The 18,275-nt window shown below is 36.1% G+C and overlaps 1 long non-coding RNA gene across 4 annotated transcripts in view; it reads right to left on the bottom strand.

Moving 5' to 3' along the window:
* Positions 1 to 18,275, bottom strand: part of LOC115940736 (uncharacterized) — a 127,298-nt gene that overhangs the window by 31,487 nt on the left and 77,536 nt on the right. Inside the window, exon 6 of one of the 4 annotated variants that reach the window (XR_014143799.1) lies at positions 17,151 to 17,562. The exons of the other annotated variants lie outside the window; for them this stretch is intronic. This is a non-coding gene — a long non-coding RNA (uncharacterized LOC115940736). Of the gene's footprint in view, positions 1 to 17,150; positions 17,563 to 18,275 lie in introns of those variants that run through there. 4 annotated transcript variants of the gene reach the window in all.

Here is an 18,275-nt window from a genome sequence, read left to right on the forward strand (position 1 = left end):
TGTCCTCCAGGTTAGAGTCTGCCCTAATCTCTTCAAGTTGTATGATCTTGGGCAAGTTTTTACCATTTTATATTGTCATCTCTGAAGTGCTATCTTACTAATGGATTTACAGAAACAAATAAAAATTATGCTGTGAATGAGCTCTTAAATCCATGTGCTGTTAAACAAATACAGGAAGAGAAAATGTTTTTGTTGTTGTTTTATGGCTATTATATACTTCAGAGACCAAACTGCCAATTTTCCTATGAAAATATAATTTTAGGAGAATAAAGTAAACAGAACGTAAAATGGTCACTCATACTCAGCTAACAAGCCGATGCTTTCTTTGTTTATATCAAAGGAATTCAGAATCTCACAAATTCACCTGAAATGAGTCTCTTGTCTGTTTAAAGCAATCTGCTCATGTTTCACTGAGAACAATTAAATCCAGAGTGGAGAGGTTATCTGGCCAAGGACTCCCAGAGCGAGGGCTAGAACTCAGGACTCCTCTATCACAGTATCTTTCCTACTGCATCACGATGCCTGGTGTTATTTAGTACATAGATTAGCTGTCAAACAACAAAAAGTCTTTTGTCATATTAGGATTAAAGCAGCCACAATGTGGCTTGGAAGAAATCAACCGACATAAGGTGGAATCATCTGTGAAGAGAAAGAGGTCATTATTGGCTATTTCTGTGAGGTGGCTTGAAAGGAGGAGGGGAAGAATGTCACACTCTGCATGGATCCTTGAAGTTTTTCAGGATAACACTCCATTAACAATGACAAGTTGCCATCTGTTAGTGAACTCTTCCAGAAGAGAGCGAAAGCTCCCCAAGAACACTTTGCTACCGTCAAACTGATTCTCCAAATCCAGCCCTTGGTTTTGTTATATGTGCCAACAGATATCCATGGTCACTGGTAAACTTTCTCAGGGAACTAGGTAAGTGTCAGGGAATAAATTATAAGTATTTCTAAATTATAAATTGCTACCTGAAAGAAGCTGTCAATTACTCTACTAAAAAAAAAGCCATTTAAATTACATCATAATAACTTTGCCTGCAAGTTTATCAAGCAGTGCAGCTTTTTGGTTATTCTTTACCACATTGTACATTTGTAGGAAGTGGTATGAGGCTGCACCTGCAAAAAAAATGAAACTGAGCAGTTTATGCATTCCCTTTAAATTGTATCTCTTGCCAATGTCCTGATAAAGATGGGGGAAATACTGAACAGTAAATCTTGAGGACCTCTCCATTTGATGCATGCTAAATTTGAGAAAAGTCAGAAAAGGAAACATTTTTACCTTAGCATATTGACAGTTTAGAAGATCTATAAATCTTTTAATAAATAATATCTTCACCTGTTTGCATGTAGTTTTCAACAACTAAATACATAGTATATTTATTATTTTTTTCAAAAAGACAAAAATCCCAGGTTTATAGAGGTACAAAATAATAAAGGTTTATGTGTGTTAAGAATGCATTTCACATTTAAAACACTAGTCACTAGACAGCAAGAATAATGATATTACAAAAAATGTACTCTTGGGCATATTGACAATATTGAATTTTAAATGAGCCCAGTGCTCCTGGAAAACATCGAAGGTTAAGAAATCTCCCGACCCTTTTGTATTCTAGGAAACATGTTACTGAAAAGAACCATCCTCCCCATATGACTTAGACAAGACTTAAGGGCACCCCACTTGCTCACCCATAACCAGGGAGGGCAAACATGGATTCCCCACATTCCCATTCTTTGTTTCATAAATGATTGGCTGAACTACTTGTTTCCAGTGATCAGATGAACAAAATACTTGTTAGCTAAACTTTGGTTAAAATTCTCTCCTTCTACCAGATTCCTGACCTTTTGCCCACTAGTAAGCTGAGCCCCGGACAACCCCTCCTAAAATAGCATCACCTCCCCAACCACAGCCTCTGAAGTAGGCTGGCCTCAGGTAGAACATTCTCTGACCTACTATCTCAGCAGACCACCATATCATCTATCCTCTCACTTCCCCACACCCTGATCTTTCTGGCTTTATTTACTCCTCCCTATGAAACATTTGTAGCCTAGTCCTTGAGATGCTTGCAGATCTTCTGGTCAGAGCCCTTCTCCCAACTGCAGTAGTCTCTCTGCCCTGCCCTTGCAATGTCCCTTGCCCTGCCCTGAGATGATACTTTTCAATCAAGTCTTCCCTACTGAGTCTAAATTTGTTTTTCACTTGACAATAGAATGCAATGAATATGAACTGCTTTGGATAGCTTTGGACAGTGACACTTAGATGTCCTTGACTAGAAAGACTAGAAAAACTGTTAGCCAAAATTGCCTCCAAATTTCGACCATTTTCATCTATTATTCCAGTAGTAACACATTTCTGTGACTTTTTTGTCTTTCTTTATGAAGGAATCATCAAGGTTTTGCCTGTGATGCAGTACATTTTTAACTTTTATCAAATATCCATAAAGAATAGAAAAAAAAAGTCATTTCTATGATTTAAATTTACAGCAGGTGATGCACCCATGTATGATTTTTTGAAATCACACATTTTAATACTTCATATAATTTCTCTGAATAAAAAAAAAAAAGAAATACAAAAAAAAATTAAGAAGTAACCCACATGCATTCAGAGCAATCTGAAAGAACACATGGGGTAAGGTGTTTCTCATCTTGGCTAAACTGAAAATTGTGCTTAAAAGAAATGTTTCTCCTTCAGATTAACAAGCAATTCTAGATGAGCCATTTTAAAAGAAAACACAAAGTTCTACCTGTGACACCAGCTTACCAGAAACCATGATAGAGACTATTTAATCTCCATGCTATGTTAATGAATAAATCAAAGGGAGAATGTGCATAATGATAAAACATTTTTAAGTGGGTTTCAGTAAGAAAATGGCAACATGCTCCTGATTTTTTAGGCTTTATCTGATTCATTTGTGCTTGCTTCCACAATTTGTCATGGTCAAATTGAGTTTTAAAACTGTTCTCTAAGGTAGCTGCTATGTCACAATATTGACGTCCTTAGAGGATTTAATGAGAAGGTGCTAATTTTAATATCAAAATCACTGGTGGAACTAATGATGGTCAGACCAAGAATCAGCCCTCATGGGCTCTGAGTGCAATTTAATATATATGCTTTAAGCACTTCCTAGTACCTGGCACTGTTCCTCTGTGAATTAACCATGAGAGAGTGGTTCAAACAAAAAGCAATAGTGCGTTAGAATCAATGCATTTCATTCTCTGTATCCCTACATGTACAGCTTTGGGGAGGTATTCTGAGAGATGGTGAGAAGAATGGAGATCTAAAAGTGATGTTCTTTTTCTGTCTGAACTAAAAAGTTCCCTAGGTCTGGGAAGGAGGATTCTACCATACAATAGTCCCCCTGCCCTTTATCCACAGTCTCACTTTCTGTCATTTCAGTAACCCACCCCGTGGTCACCCATGGTCCAGAAGCAGATGATCTTCCTCCTGACATACGATTAGAGTCAACAGCAGCCTAACCCACGATCACTAGTCACAATGCCCGCATCATTCACCTCACTTCATCTCATTATGTAGTCATTTTCTCATCTCTCATCATCACAAGAAGGGTGAGTACAGTACAGTGAGAGATTTTGAGTGACAGAGAGTGGAAGACCACATTAACATAATTTTTATTACAGTATATTGTTATAATTGTCCTATTTTATTATTAGGCATTGTTGATCACTTACTGTGCCTAATTTATATATTAAACTCTTTTATAGGCACCTATGTATAAGAAAATATATATATATATATATATAGGGTTTAGTACTATCTGTGGTTTCAGGCATCCACTGGGGGACTTGGACCATATCTCCCACAGATAAGGGGGGACCACTGTACTATATACTGAATGGGCTAATTTTGTGTTTTGAATTCTGATTCCTGCCATCTGCCTTGCTCACTGACTATCTGCTTCTTTTCTGCTTGGGTAGACTTCCCAGATCAATTCTCTTTCCTGCTGTTCAGGGCTTGACCCCCATCTCCTGCCCAAACATACACATTCACCTCTCTTCCTGCCTCAGGGCTCCAGAATACAGTTCCCTTTCCAGCTTCCTACTCCTGTTAAGCCTAGGCAGTTGTCAAGTTTGTTTCTTTTCTTTGAAACTGACCCCATTCCTTTTGAACCACTTACACAAGCTGATTGGAAAATGATTTGCCCACATACACTCTTTCTCAATGATGCTACTTTGCTGGATATTCCAACCGCCTTGTTCTGATTCCATACCCCACTGGAATTCTGGCTGGTCATCATTTCCATCGTTCCTCTACTTTCTCATATTGTTTGATACAGTATCTGACTGATTTTCAAGTTTTAAAATTGATTGTGATTAACCTATAAATATTATATAATTACGACTATTTTTTTCTGAAGTTCAAGAGTTGATTATCTTGGGAAATTTGTAAATGTTAAATAATCACCAAAAAAAAGCCCCAGAAATCCCAAGGATAATATAATAATTTCTGTTCATTTTATTTTTAAAAAAATCTACATGCAATTGCTATTATTGTTAGCAGTTTTCTCTTTGAATCTATGTAAAACAGTAACTGAGGTGATAATTTCTGTTTTGTTTACTCTAATCATTAAAGAATTATCTTTGAAATGTGAGACCGTAGATGGTCCTGTTTTTAATTAACCTAAGATGATTAAAACTAGATGCTTTTTACATTCTTACCTGGTCATAAAATTCATAAACAAAAAATTTTTAAAGAAATTTCTCCTAGAATGAGAAGCATCAAATAGTCATATAGGTATGTATGTGTGTATTCATAGATCTATATATTTAGGATTCTGTGTTGAGACTTTTGGTGTGCTTCAACAGTAGCTTTGGTACATTCTGCGTTTGAAAGGCCCATATAGGAATTTGGGATCCTACTTTGTACAATGCCAACTTTTATGGTGGACTTTCATTCCGTTTATTTCAAAATGCTGGTCTCTCACCACTTGCCTTTGTACTGACTCCTATCTTACCTTAGGCCAGGAAGCACGCTGAGCAGCCTCGGACAATGTGAGACCAAGGATGTCTCACAATCAGCTCTGCAGGAAGGACTGCATGAAATCGAGTTGTCTCCTCCCCTAGAGTCAGCTCCAAGCCAAGGCTTTGCTAATGAGCCCAGTTTTTGCCAGCATGCAAAATGCTCTGCTGCTGTTTCACATTGTCGGCTGCTTTGTTGAACTTTTAAGTCCCTGTGAATTCCTTCTTCTTGTTCTTTTTTTTTTTTTCTTGTAAATGCTTTTCAGTTTTCTGAAATGCTGAATATTTTCCAAAGTCAATGAAGAATGTGCTCCATCAATCTCCTATTTCAAACTTTGTTTTTATAGGTTTTTCTTCTTTTTGGTGCCCATGTCAAATTAAAGGAATCACTTTGTATCTACTGAAACAGTCTTACAAGAAAGTACACATGACAAAGAATTTGAGATTTTATTTGCATTAGCAAATAATGGTTCCTCATTGTTTAGCAAGTCTCAGTATCTCTTCAGTCTGTACCCTCTAAGTACGGAGTATTTTCACTAATTTTTTTATTGGTGACTAATTGACATACGATATTATATTAGTTGCAGATGTATAGCATAATGATTTGGTATGTATATATATTACAAAGTGATCACCACAAGAATTCTCCTTACCATCTGGCACCATACAAAGTTTTTATATTATAGGCTATTCCCTGTGCTGTACATTACATCCCCCTGTTTTATTTATTTTATAACTAGAAGGTTTTAAATATTCATTTATTTGATTATGTGTGAATTTGATTATTTTTTATATGCTTGTCTCCTTTGGGGTTTTTAAGTCTATAAACCAATGTTGATGTTCTACCCCCTGTTTTTGTATCACTATTGTTTATATTTTCATTCATTTAATCAATAGATACTTATTTGCGTGCTTATGCTAGACGATTCTAACGGCACTGAGGATACCATACAGAACAGAAGAGAATTACCCCCTCTGGAGTAAGCATGCACAGGAGTGGGGTGGGGAGACTGGCAATAAGCAAGATAAATAACTGATTAAATATAGAGCAAGTTAGATAGTAATAACTGATAAGGGAGAAAATAAAGTAAAAAGGGTCTTTTAGTCTTGAACAGTGGCCAAAGGTGACTTTTTTTGGAAATCGGTATTTGATTAAAGATCTTCAAGGAAAAGAATGATGGGCCATGCAAGTACCTGAAGAAAAACCCATGCTAAGTAAAGAAAACAGAAAAGACAAATGCAGTGAGGCAGGAGCATGCCTGATGTGTCCTGGGAACATCACGGAAGCCGCTGTGGGCGGAGCAGAATAGTTGAATGTCATGGAGCAAGGGATGCTGGGAGTGGGGCGGGGGCGTGAGGGGGCGGGGGCCGCTCTGCAATAATCCACATATCAATGATGGTAGCTTGGATTGGGACGTAGCAGAGGAGGTAGTGAAAAAAGCAGAATGGTAAATGAACTTAGATGGGTCAGAAAAATACTGTTTTAAAGTGGGCAGTAAATTAGAACTTGGGTAGAGAAGAATGAGAATTTGATGTCTGTTGTAAGATTTATTTCCACTTCTCATTTTGTACTAAGCAAACCTTTCTGTAGATGATGATCTTTTAATGTCTTCTGCAATATGCTGAAATTTCTATCAAATCAATTCCAAATTCAAAATCTCCTTATGAAAGTATTTATTCATCTCCACCTCTCTAATTTTATTCAGCTTATATTATATATCAAAGGTTTTCCCTCTATTACTTTTTTTATAAGTTAATAACTACTATTAAATAGATTTAGAAATAAGTGTCCAAGAATACTACGCTGCAACTTTGTGTTTCAGGCTGTTTTACTAATTTTTGCAATGCAGTAAACACTGAATGTTTATAAAGCACTCCCCCCCTCCATATTATTAGGAACAGGACTGACTCCCAGGATTTTGGTCAAATCATAAAATTATCCATAAATGACAACAAAAACAGTGATTACTCCTATTTCCCAAATCATCTATTATATCAGATGAAAGTGCTATAGCCTAGGGAAGAAAGAATAGTGTGTGTGTGTGTGTGTGTGTGTGTGTGTGGAGAGGGAAGGATTTTTATGACTCATAGTCTTTTGTTGCATGAAACAAGCAGGTCTTTATATAAACTCTCATTTAAAGCTGTTACTTGATGGTTGCATTGCCAGTGTTCTTTGAAAAAAATCACATAGGGTTTCATAATTCCATTCTGAGAGTTTCAAGGAAAAGTTTTCCCCAAATGGAAAAATTATTCTATGTCAGTTTTATGTGACAGATGGATGAAAATATGCAGTTTCAATAGGAATTTCATTTTTTTTACTTCATAGGGATTACTTGTAAAATTTTACGGATCATCACTTCCTATGTATAAATGCTTTAAGTTAAACTCTAAACACTTTGTAGTGAGGAATTTTCTACATTATTCTGTTATATTTTCAATTTCATTAAAAATTAAATATTTAAAAACATGTAAATGGTTGTGCTGATTCAGTGGTCCATATTCTTGATCGTGCATCAGGATCACCTGGAGGACTTTTTCAAACACAAATTGCTGAGCCCCCTCCTCCAGAGTTTCTAATTCAATATGTTGGGGTGGGTCCCAAAAGTGCAGCAAATGTTTCTTCCATTGTTCACTGAACAGCATTTCAAAAGTCAGACCAACATCCCTCCAACAAAGCCTCATTCTTGACTTTTGCATCATTTTCTGAAAATACATTTTCAGTACACTACCCTGAATTGGGCACTGCTCTATAAAGAACTTGTGCTTGAAGCACATTCTCAAAGAATCCATTGTTTTTAGTAAATGGACTAAATTTAGACTGTGTTTTTGTTTTTCACCTCAGCAAGTCTGATTACTTAATTTCGCCGGTTGATACATAACCAGCGAAATTTTATTTTAGTTATTTTAGTCTGTTTCTAAGCATGTTTACAAACAAAGTCCTGTAAATTTGCCACCATATTTGAGCTACACTGCGAGCCAGAACTTAGAAGTTTTTACAGGGCTCGCTTGTCCCTCACCAAGTGGAAACTGGAAGCAGGGAGCTGAGAAAAATCTCTCTAAGGTGGCCCCCTGGCTTACTTCAGTGAGTACACTGCAGCTGCCCTAGGAAGGCTGGAGTCTGGGAACGATGAATTCCTGAGGGCAGAAAACTGGGGGTGGGGCTGGAGAGCAGAGATTCCCCATGACACAGAGAGGTGCCAGATATGATGTACATTGAAAGAGATCTCCCTGGGGCGCCTGGGTGGCTCAGTCGTTAAGCGTCTGCCTTCGGATCAGGTCATGATCCCAGGGTCCTGGGATCGAGCCCTGCATCGGGCTCCCTGCTTGGCGGGAAGCCTGCTTCTCCCTCTGCACTCCCCCTGCTTGTGTTCCCTCTCTCGCTGTGTCTCTCTCTTCAAATAAATAAATAAAATCTTTAAAAAAAAAAAAAAGAAAAAGAAAGAGATTTCCCATAGTGTGGAAAGTAGTGAAGAATATCAAAGAGGAGAATATCTGGTGAAATACGAAATATTTTTTTATTATCTTTGATTACTTTAAAATACGATTGCCCATTTAAAATAAAATAATAAAAAGACACTGTTGGGTAGAGAAAATTGGTTGGGGGGTAACAATTTTATACCACTAAATGGTTTTTATATCATTTGAAGTAGCTTATTATTATGTGTATATAAGCTGTGATAAATTAAAGATGGATATTGTAATGCCTAGAAGACCAGACAGACCAAACTTAAAAATCAAGAGACAAAATAAAAATGTAGGGATAAGTAAGGAAAAAGAAGAATTAACACATTGATTAAGCAGTAGGCAAATGTTAAAGGATTTGCTCAAAAACTGCCAAACCAGTCAGTAAAAACTAACTAACTAAATAAATAATAGATCATGAAGGTATTAAAAGGTCAATAAAAAAAGTAAATAAAAAGATACAAAGCTAATCAGCTGAACAAAAATATCAATTTTACAAAATACCAGAACATTTTTAAAGCAAGGGAATCTAGACAAGTCAGTAGATATAAAATGTTTTATTTTATTTATTTATTTGAGAGAGAGAGAGAGAGAGTGAGCAGGAGGAGGGAGAGAGAGAACCCCAGGCAGACTTCCTGCTGAGCACGGAGCCCTTCATGGGGCTTGATCCCAGGACCCTGAGATCATGACCTGAGTGGAAATCAAGAGTCTGCCCCTTAACTGACTGAGCCACCCAGGTGCCCCTACATAATTATTATAACAAATTCTAGCAAAGACCAAATACATCAGTGTTATCAACTAATGAGGTCAGCAAATTTACCTACTAAAGGAAAATAAAATTTTAGTTTGACTCAAAATCAAGAGCCAGCTAAATGCTATGTACAAGCTAAACAGAAAACAAAATTAAAGTGATAGAAGCTAAACATTTTTAAAAGGGATATTTATTTATTTATTTTTAAAGATTTTATTTATTTCAGACAGAGAGAGAGTGAGAGAGCAAGCATGAGTGTTTGGGGAGTAGGGGTAGAGGGAGAAGCAGATTCCCCGCTGAGCGGAGAGCTCCACATGGGGCTGGCTGGATAGCAGGACCCTGGGGATCATGACCTGAGCCAAAGGCAGACATTTTACCGACTGAGCAACCCAAGTGCCGAAGGGATTTTTTTTTTTTAACCAAACAAATGGAAGCAATAAGAAAGTAGCTTTGAGGGTGCCTGGGTGGCTCAGTTGGTTGGGCAACTGCCTTCGGCTCAGGTCATGATCCTGGAGTCCCAGGATCGAGTCCCGCATCGGACTCCCTGCTCAGCAGGGAGTCTGCTTCTCCCTCTGACCCTCCCCCCTCTCATGTGCTCTCTCTCTCATTCTCTCTCTCAAATAAATAAATAAAATCTTTAAAAAAAAAAAAGTAGCTTTGAGATTCTGGCATCACACAAAGTAGAATTCAAGCTTAAAAGCATTAAACTCGACAAGAGATGTAACCCAGTATTTCTTCCACATTTCCTCACCCAAATTCTACCTGGTTTACTTTAACTCTTTCTTACTTCCCCTCTTGATCATTTTTGCCTGTCTCAGTGGCCCTTTAATTTTTCTTTTTGTATGTTCTGCATTCAACATTTCAATACAAAACTTATCTTAGCTTGGCATTTTCTGTTTATCTCATCAACCAAATTCTGGATTATATCATAAAGTCCCAGCAACCTGCAGAGAAGAACAGAAGAAACTAAAGAAGCTGGGAAGGTTGCTAATAATGATACATTAAGAATTTCTTTTTTCTTTTTCCTTTCCTTTTCTCTTTTCTTCTCTCCATTATCTATATCAGCCAATGTCTAATCAGAAAAGCAGAATCCACTCTTGACATTTCAAGCAGAGAGAGATTGATAGAAAACAAATTACAAGATTCTTAGAACAGAAGAGCAATGAAACTAGAAAGTTGTTGCTCAGAGATCAGAGTTGTCACTGTCCCTGGGCTGCTCAGGGGTCTGTGCTCATGTTTAAGTTGCTGGAGGCACAGCTGCTAGCACTGGACAGGTCTCTCACCCACTGTCCCTACTGGGAAGTCCAATTCTACTGGAGGGCACCATCACTTTGAGTCACTGGCCTCTGCAGCTGCCTCTATCACTGCCAAAGCAAGAAGCAGAATGGCTTTTCTCTTCCTCTTTTCTGGTGGCCCAAACTAACTAGAACCCAGATAAAGAGAACCTGAAAAACGCAGCCTTCTATGACACACAAAAGACAACAGAAGGGAGACTCTGAGGCAACAGATAACAGATCCATATCAGTACTTTGTCTATCATCTATCATCTCTCGATCATCTACCTACCATCTGTCTACTCAACATGTATTCAGAAGACCATTCAACAAAATGTAAACTCTTTATGATAGAATTAAGTGATTTAAATATACACTGATTAATTTCAGTTGATTTATACAAATTTTCATATTAAGTAAAATTGCTAAATGGACTTGTTTGTAATAATAACAGTTTATTTATTTAATTAATATATTTCCTCTTCCAAAGACTATCTTTTTTTTTCTTTTTCATTTCTTCTAATATTTCTGAAGTTGAGATTCCTTTAAAAATCAAGGAATTAAAAAACACAAGGGTTTTTTTTTTTTGGAAAATGTGTTATTAAATTAATAGTACTGCTTATAAAAAGAGATGTATATTCTAAACAATTCATTATATCATCAATGCAAATAAACTGTTTCTTGCAGTTTATGTTAATGTCTTCCCATAAAGACTTTTTGTGTGTGTGTGTGAGATTAAAAGTCATTTTGGAGAAAAAAAAATATTGACTATATTAAGAACATTTAGCAAGAATATCTTTCTATGAATTTCTCTAGCTAAGTATATTCATGAAAACATTGCCATATTGGAATATTTTCCTTCTTCACAACTCTTCTAGGAATATTTAAAATGTAGAACTTATTTACTAAATAATATGAAATAATATAAAACAGCATTAATTTAGTAATTGACATTTGTATCTTATAGGTCATATGGTGCCTAATCTTTCTTTTCTAGTGATTGTCCAGTATGGGATTAGCTTCCAATCTGAATTTCTGAGCTTATGGTGGGTCATAACTTTTATGAAATGATTGTTGAGATTGTTAAATTTCCTGATGTTCTTGGATCCTACTCTATTCACATTCCAGACTGTGAATGAATCAGTCTAATTCTGAATCCCAAGGTCATGTGGTGCCAAATTGCTTGCTGTTTGTGCCACAAGAAAGAGAACATATTTTCTTTTCCTTCTGTTCTCCATACATTTTTTTTTTCTCCATAAGTTCTTTCTTTCTTAGGGCATGAACATTCTGCTTCCTCTTGAGCCACTTTCTGTAGTCATCTTCTCACTCTAGATCTTTCTAGCTTATTTACCTATTTCTGAATTTCTGTATTTTATATACAGTAAGAATCAGTATTTAGTTTTGTTTTAATATATTATATTGCCTAAAAGCATAGGATGTGAATAAAACTGCTTATATTCCAATCACAAATCTACTACCTACTAGACTAGTTATAATATAGGAGCTTTATATAATATTTCTCAGCCTCAATTTTCTCATTTGTAAAATATAGCTAATAGTAGTATATACTGCACAGAGTAGTTGTGATCTTTTTGTTTTGTTTTGTTTTTTGTTTTATTTTTTTATAGTACATCATTGATTTTTAATATAATGTTCAATGATTCATCAGTTCAGTATAACACCCAGTGCTCATCACATCACGTGCCCTCCTTAATGCCCATCACCCAGTAACACCATCCCCCCCACCTCCCTTTCCGCAACCCTCAGTTTGTTTCCCAGAGTCAAGAGTCTCATGTAGTCTGTCTCCCTCTCTGATTTATTCCCATTCAGTTTCCCCCTGTACACCTATTGTCCTCTGCACTATTCCTTATGTTCCACATATAAGAAGCTGTGATGTTTAAAGTGAAATAAAATCAGCACATTACATTGTTATTGGCCCACACAATCTCTGAATTAGGAGTATCAATTATTGGAGTCTGACCTTCTAAATCTTTGTTTTCCATTGTCAAAGAACACTGAAAATATTTCAAAATACCAAAAAAAAAAAAGGAAAAATAAAAACATCAACAGTATGATGATTTTCAAGCTTCATACATATTTAATTTTGTTATAAAATCATTGTTAATAATTTAACCATTGACACTTCTAAAATTTAGAAATATCCCATATTCAGCCATCTCTAAATTGAAAATACAATGAGCTGAATATGAGATAATATAACGGGTTTAAACAAATTCATACATATAAATTTTAAAATTTAATATTAAAATTTCCATTCTTACAAATGCTTCTTTCTTGTTCACTTTTTGAGAATTGCTACTTATACATATAATGGTCTCTCTACTCCAATAATGGTAACCCCTGAAAATACAACTCTTTTCTGGATGATTCATGGATGAGAATGTAGGGCCATTCACCTTTCTCACGTTCATTAGGGAAAACCATCAGTTTCAACACTTCAGGAAAGAAACTGCGTTGGTTCTTTGTGATTTTTCCTAACTCATTCATAATTGGCCCTGCTGAGAGGGCAGCTGAATCCATATTAGACTACTATCATGCTCACTGTCATAAATAATGGAGGTAGAGCTGCTATATGTCATTCATCTGGGCGCCTGGGTGGCTCAGTTGGTTGGGCAACTGCCTTCGGCTCAGGTCATGATCCTGGAGTCCCGGGATCGAGTCCCACATCGGGCTCCCTGCTCAGCGGGGAGTCTGCTTCTCCCTCTGCCCTTCCCCCCCTTGTGTACTCTCTCTTTCTCCCATTTTCTCTCTCTCAAATAAATAAAATCTTAAAAAAAAAAAAGATGTCATTCATCTGCCATCCTTTCTTCTGCCACATACTCTATTCTAGAAGTGTTTATTGGGGGTTCTCCACTGTATTTATACATTTCGTTCTTGTCTAAATAACTCAGTTATTGCAATCCTCTCCTTCTACACTTTCCATCAAACTGTCATTAAATGGTTATTGCTTTAACAGGAAGGTCATCAGCAATTTGTGTTCTTAAGTGTAGCAGTGTCTTGTTTGTTTTTCTACACAAGATTTTTAAGCAACACACAGGTGATATCATACCAGAAACAGCAGTATATGCCTCCAAAGAAAGCACTTTTAATAGACGGCCGTGGTATTAGCAGTGAAGTATGAAACAGCAAGGTTACACTTTAATCTCTCTTTCCTGACAGGGCATGTGCCAGTTTTTAAAGCCGTGACAGCCTGCCATGACTGGAACCCTAGGGGGCCTACCCCTCACTGGGGAGATCAGTAGACAGCCATCAATATCATGGGACTCTTGGATCAACCTCAGAGAAGAAAATCAGTATTTTGAGAAAGATGGTAACCCAGGGAGTGATATTTGGCACTTTGCCTCATGGAGCATGTGTTACTTTGAAAGGGTACACAATTCACTGAGTGTCCTGCCAGTAGCAAAAAGATAAGAGAGACAATAAATGATAAATGAGATCATGCTAGCAAAATGTTTTAGAGTGATAAAATGTACAAAGGGCAGATAATAAATATGGATAAGAATAAAATAGTCATCTTATGGATAAGATATTGAATTCATTCTTAAGACTCTCATGAGTAAAAAAGATTTTCTTTTGGAATAGTTGGTACAGTCTGACAATCTTGCAAAAATGCATCAATTAACAAACCTAAAAGTAAATGAACTCTTAGAGCTGAAGGAGCTTAAGTGTGTAGTCTGATATCATCAGTATGCTCCAAGAGATATTTTCTGTATGCAGATCTCATAAAACAATTATAGAAGATTCACACTCATTCACTCACATCACTGACAAGTATAGTTCTCAAAGATGGTTTAACAAGATAAGTTGTTCTCTTTCTTTGTGAAGTCTGAAACACTTTGCTTAGCTAAAAAGAGAACGAAAAAAAAAATCATCCATAGAGTTGTAAAGAACTAGTGAATAGTTTCTCTTGCTTGACCATACTTTTTAATCTCATATATGAGAACATTTTTTCTATTCAATTGCTTCCGTAACTAAGTACCTGTCTATTTTGGTGGTTGTGCTTAGTATGATTGGAGCACCCCAATGCTCTGACATATTCCTGCATTGAGACAGGAGATTCAAAGTGAGCAATGGGAGAACAAAGATTGTAAACATGAGAAACAGAACTGAGTTACTTCAGTTCTGTCATCTATGCACAAACCATTTTCTAAGCCTTACAGAAGCTTTTCTTCATCTACTTTTGTTCCTTTTCTTAGGCAATTCATTGCAGTAATTTAAATGCATTAATTTGTTACCTTTTCTCTTTTGTGTACCTTAATGTACTGGGGTTGGAGACATGAATTTCATCTAAAGCAAGCTCAAATAATTCCATCCTGTTATTGATTAATCCCCAAAAATGAATGTGTGTACCTCAGTTCTCATGAGTCCAGCAAAGACTACACTGGAGTTTTAGAAAATAACATCAATGTAACAATAATGTTTGTGAAAGGATAAGTTATAAATATGCTAATTTTAACCACACATGCACACACATTATATAACATACCGTATATAACATTATATGATCATCTCTTAATATTGCCCCCATTCTGAGAGACTGCTTCTATTACACCGCTGTGGTCAAGAGAAGACTTTTAAAATCTATTTTAGGATGTTTGCCAATGGAAACGATCCAGTATGTAAGAGTAAAACCAGTGGTCTAAGAAAGATAAGGAAGATTTAGAGGATGACTTTTAGTAAGTAAGAAGGCTTGCGATCTGGCTTTAGATAATTACTCTGAAGGTTAATCTATCTAGGAGTAAAAGCAAAGCACGTGGATGCACAGAACAGTTGCTGGGTAATGTTATTGATGGGCAGCAGTTTTAGAGTTGGTGAGAAGGTCTTCCCATCAGTTACTTATACTATAAACCACCGATTTTCAAAACCAAAATGAGATCAATGTTATCTGTTAGTGTATAATCTCCAACCCTCTTAATTTAGCATAAGAAACGAGAACTAACAATTTTGAGTGCCTACTATAAGCCAGACATTGTGCAGAGTGATTTACATATGTTATACCTTTTAATCCCCGGAACAATTCTGAGGTGTGCTTATGCTATTTTTCATATAAAGAAACTGAGGTTTGGAAAAATTAGGGAGCTTAACAGAGGCCATACTGTTAGTAAACACAGATCTTGGCCTCCAAACCTATTCTTTCTGACTCCAAAGCCAGTGTTATGCATACTTCATCATAATTGCTTTTTCCAATAAATGCATATTCATAATTTGATATTTTCACTTTCCTTGGGCTTATGTGATAACCAAAACAGAAGCAAACCACTTAGCTGCTAACTATGAAAACTTTGTTATATTCTGGTACGTGGAGCTAAACTTTTGCCTGTTTTGGACAATATGAGAGTAAAGTTAAATGAGGACAAAAAGAAAAGCTCAAGAGTCCCTTATTCAATTAATAATCCTCTGACAATTCTTTTATTTTGAGTCAGGAATGATTAGGAGTGTTATCAGTGCTAAGAAAACCTCCTGCTCAATCTAATTAAATGTTAAACAGCAAGAGAGGATTTTTGTTTATTTGTTTAGCATTTTTTTGTTGTTGTTCAGAGTACTGAGAAAAGGACAGTTGTCTGCCTTTGTAATTTTAAATGTATATACTTCTTGTATATCTTCAGGTCTATGTAATCTTTTGACTTGGAAGCTTAAAAACAATAGGGGAATTAGAAATGTATGTAAGCCAATATATTGCCTATTGTCCTGAAACCAGAGATGCACATGGGAGCAGGACTTACATTTCATAAAGTTGCATAATGTTTTAGAATAAGCCTTATTTGTATTTATACAATGCTTTTCTTCATATAATTCCCAGCATTGCAACTAGGACAAACACTTTTCCTTTGATGAAGAGAACTGAACATTTATTAGAAAATTATCCATTTCCTTTCTTCTGTGTTCACAACTTAATTAAAACTCAAGCAAGTTCATTTTTACAGTTTGTTTCTTTCTACTACTTAAAGATATACTGTTACCTCCAAAATTTTGAGCCTAGCTGTGCAAAATTGCTTTACATACCATAGGATAGGTTAGTAAATTAATTCTAAAACTTCACCAAATTATATAATCACTATATTCTTTGCAAGGTCTTCCTGTTTGCCGCTTTATAGGTAATATTTTGTGCTTTCTTATTCAAGGTATTGTTCAAAAGGTACACATTTCATAGTAGGTAGCAAGATCAAGCTATCTTCTGATAGTAGGTAAGGTAAATTTCTACTAAGCTATGCTAATGAAGAAAAGTTATAAAGGTATAAGTAATGTTACTGGGGCCCATGGTGGAGATTAATAAAATAGACTTACCCTCCACCCATACATTCCCTCACCACTATCTGTTGACCCATGCAAAGAATATAGAACACTTCAAGCTTCTGGGCAAAGGAGCTGAAATAGTTCAATTCTGAAGATAAATTACAATTTTACCTCACCATTTCATTAATGAGTGAACCGGTGTTATATTAAAAGTGTCCTTATAGGTATATTTTCAAAATCTCTCATTCTGTCTTATGAATTTTATGGCATCCCCATTCTAAGATACTGTGAGTATTCATGCTGACCTGGTTTTAGCAGTGTGTTCTTTAAATCCCAGGACTTTGAAAATCCACCAAATACTTAGTAAAAACCTAACTCTGTTCACCAATGGCAAGACTCTGGACAAATTATTTAATCTCTTTGAACTTCAAAGTTCTCTTTTTAAAAGGAAAATAATATTTGGCATATGTGAATATATGAATATAAAAGGGATTAAGTGATTGATAGAGTATAGGTAAAATTCTTAGCACAGACACCAACACATAATGAGTGTAAAAATGATAAATAAAATTATTTTAAAAATCTTCTAGTGTAGTGGTAGACATAATAAAAAGCCAAATTATTTATTTTCTAGCATAATACATATCATTGAAAAAATACTACAACATGTTAAGATATAAAACCATTTTGGACGGCTGGGTGGCTCAGTCGGTTAAGCGTCTGCCTTCGGCTCAGGTCATGATCCCAGGGTCCTGGGATTGAGCCCCGCATCGGGCTCCTTGCTCAGCGAGGAGCCTGCTTCTCCCTCTGCCTGCCACTCCTGCTGCTTGTGCTTTCTCTCGCTCTCTGTAATATAATAAATAAATAAAATCTTTTAAAAAAAAAGATATAAAACCATTTTACTCCATGTTCTCAAATAAAAATATTTTATCCTACCTTATATAGGTATACTCCAAATTGAAACTTTATATTTTGTTCAAAACAATTATTTTTCTTGTTAATTTTTTAAATTTTATTTTATTTATTTATTATTTTTTAAAGATTTTATTTATTCATTTAATTGACAGGGAGAGAGAGAGAGAGACAGCGTGAGAGGGAACACAAGCAGGGGGAGTGGGAGAGGGAGAAGCAGGCTTCCGGCTGAGCAGAGAGCCCGATGAGGGGCTCGATCCCAGGACCCTGGGATCATGACCTGAGCTGAAGGCAGTCGCTTAACCAACTGAGCCACCCAGGCGCCCCAATTTTTTAAATTTTAATTAGTACATATAAATAGTTCTATGTTATACTAGATGGCAATAACTTCTACTTTGAACTTACAAAATATTTCACTTTCTAAAAATTATTAGTTAGAACATTTGCCTTTTTTTGATTAAATATACATCAATGATTCTCCCCCCTGATGTCTGCAACCTGTGCATTCCTTTTACTTCATTCTCTAAAAAAAAAAATCCCTTGACCTCAACTAGCAGTCTCAGATTGATAGACTAACCCTGACATCTGACAGGAAGGACTTAAACACCTATAGCCCAGTTTTCATAAACTCAACATCAAACTATTCC

The sequence above is a fragment of the Leptonychotes weddellii genome, chromosome 3, assembly GCF_054177405.1.
Source record: "Leptonychotes weddellii isolate Sample4059 chromosome 3, ASM5417740v2, whole genome shotgun sequence".
NCBI lineage: Eukaryota > Metazoa > Chordata > Mammalia > Carnivora > Phocidae > Leptonychotes > Leptonychotes weddellii.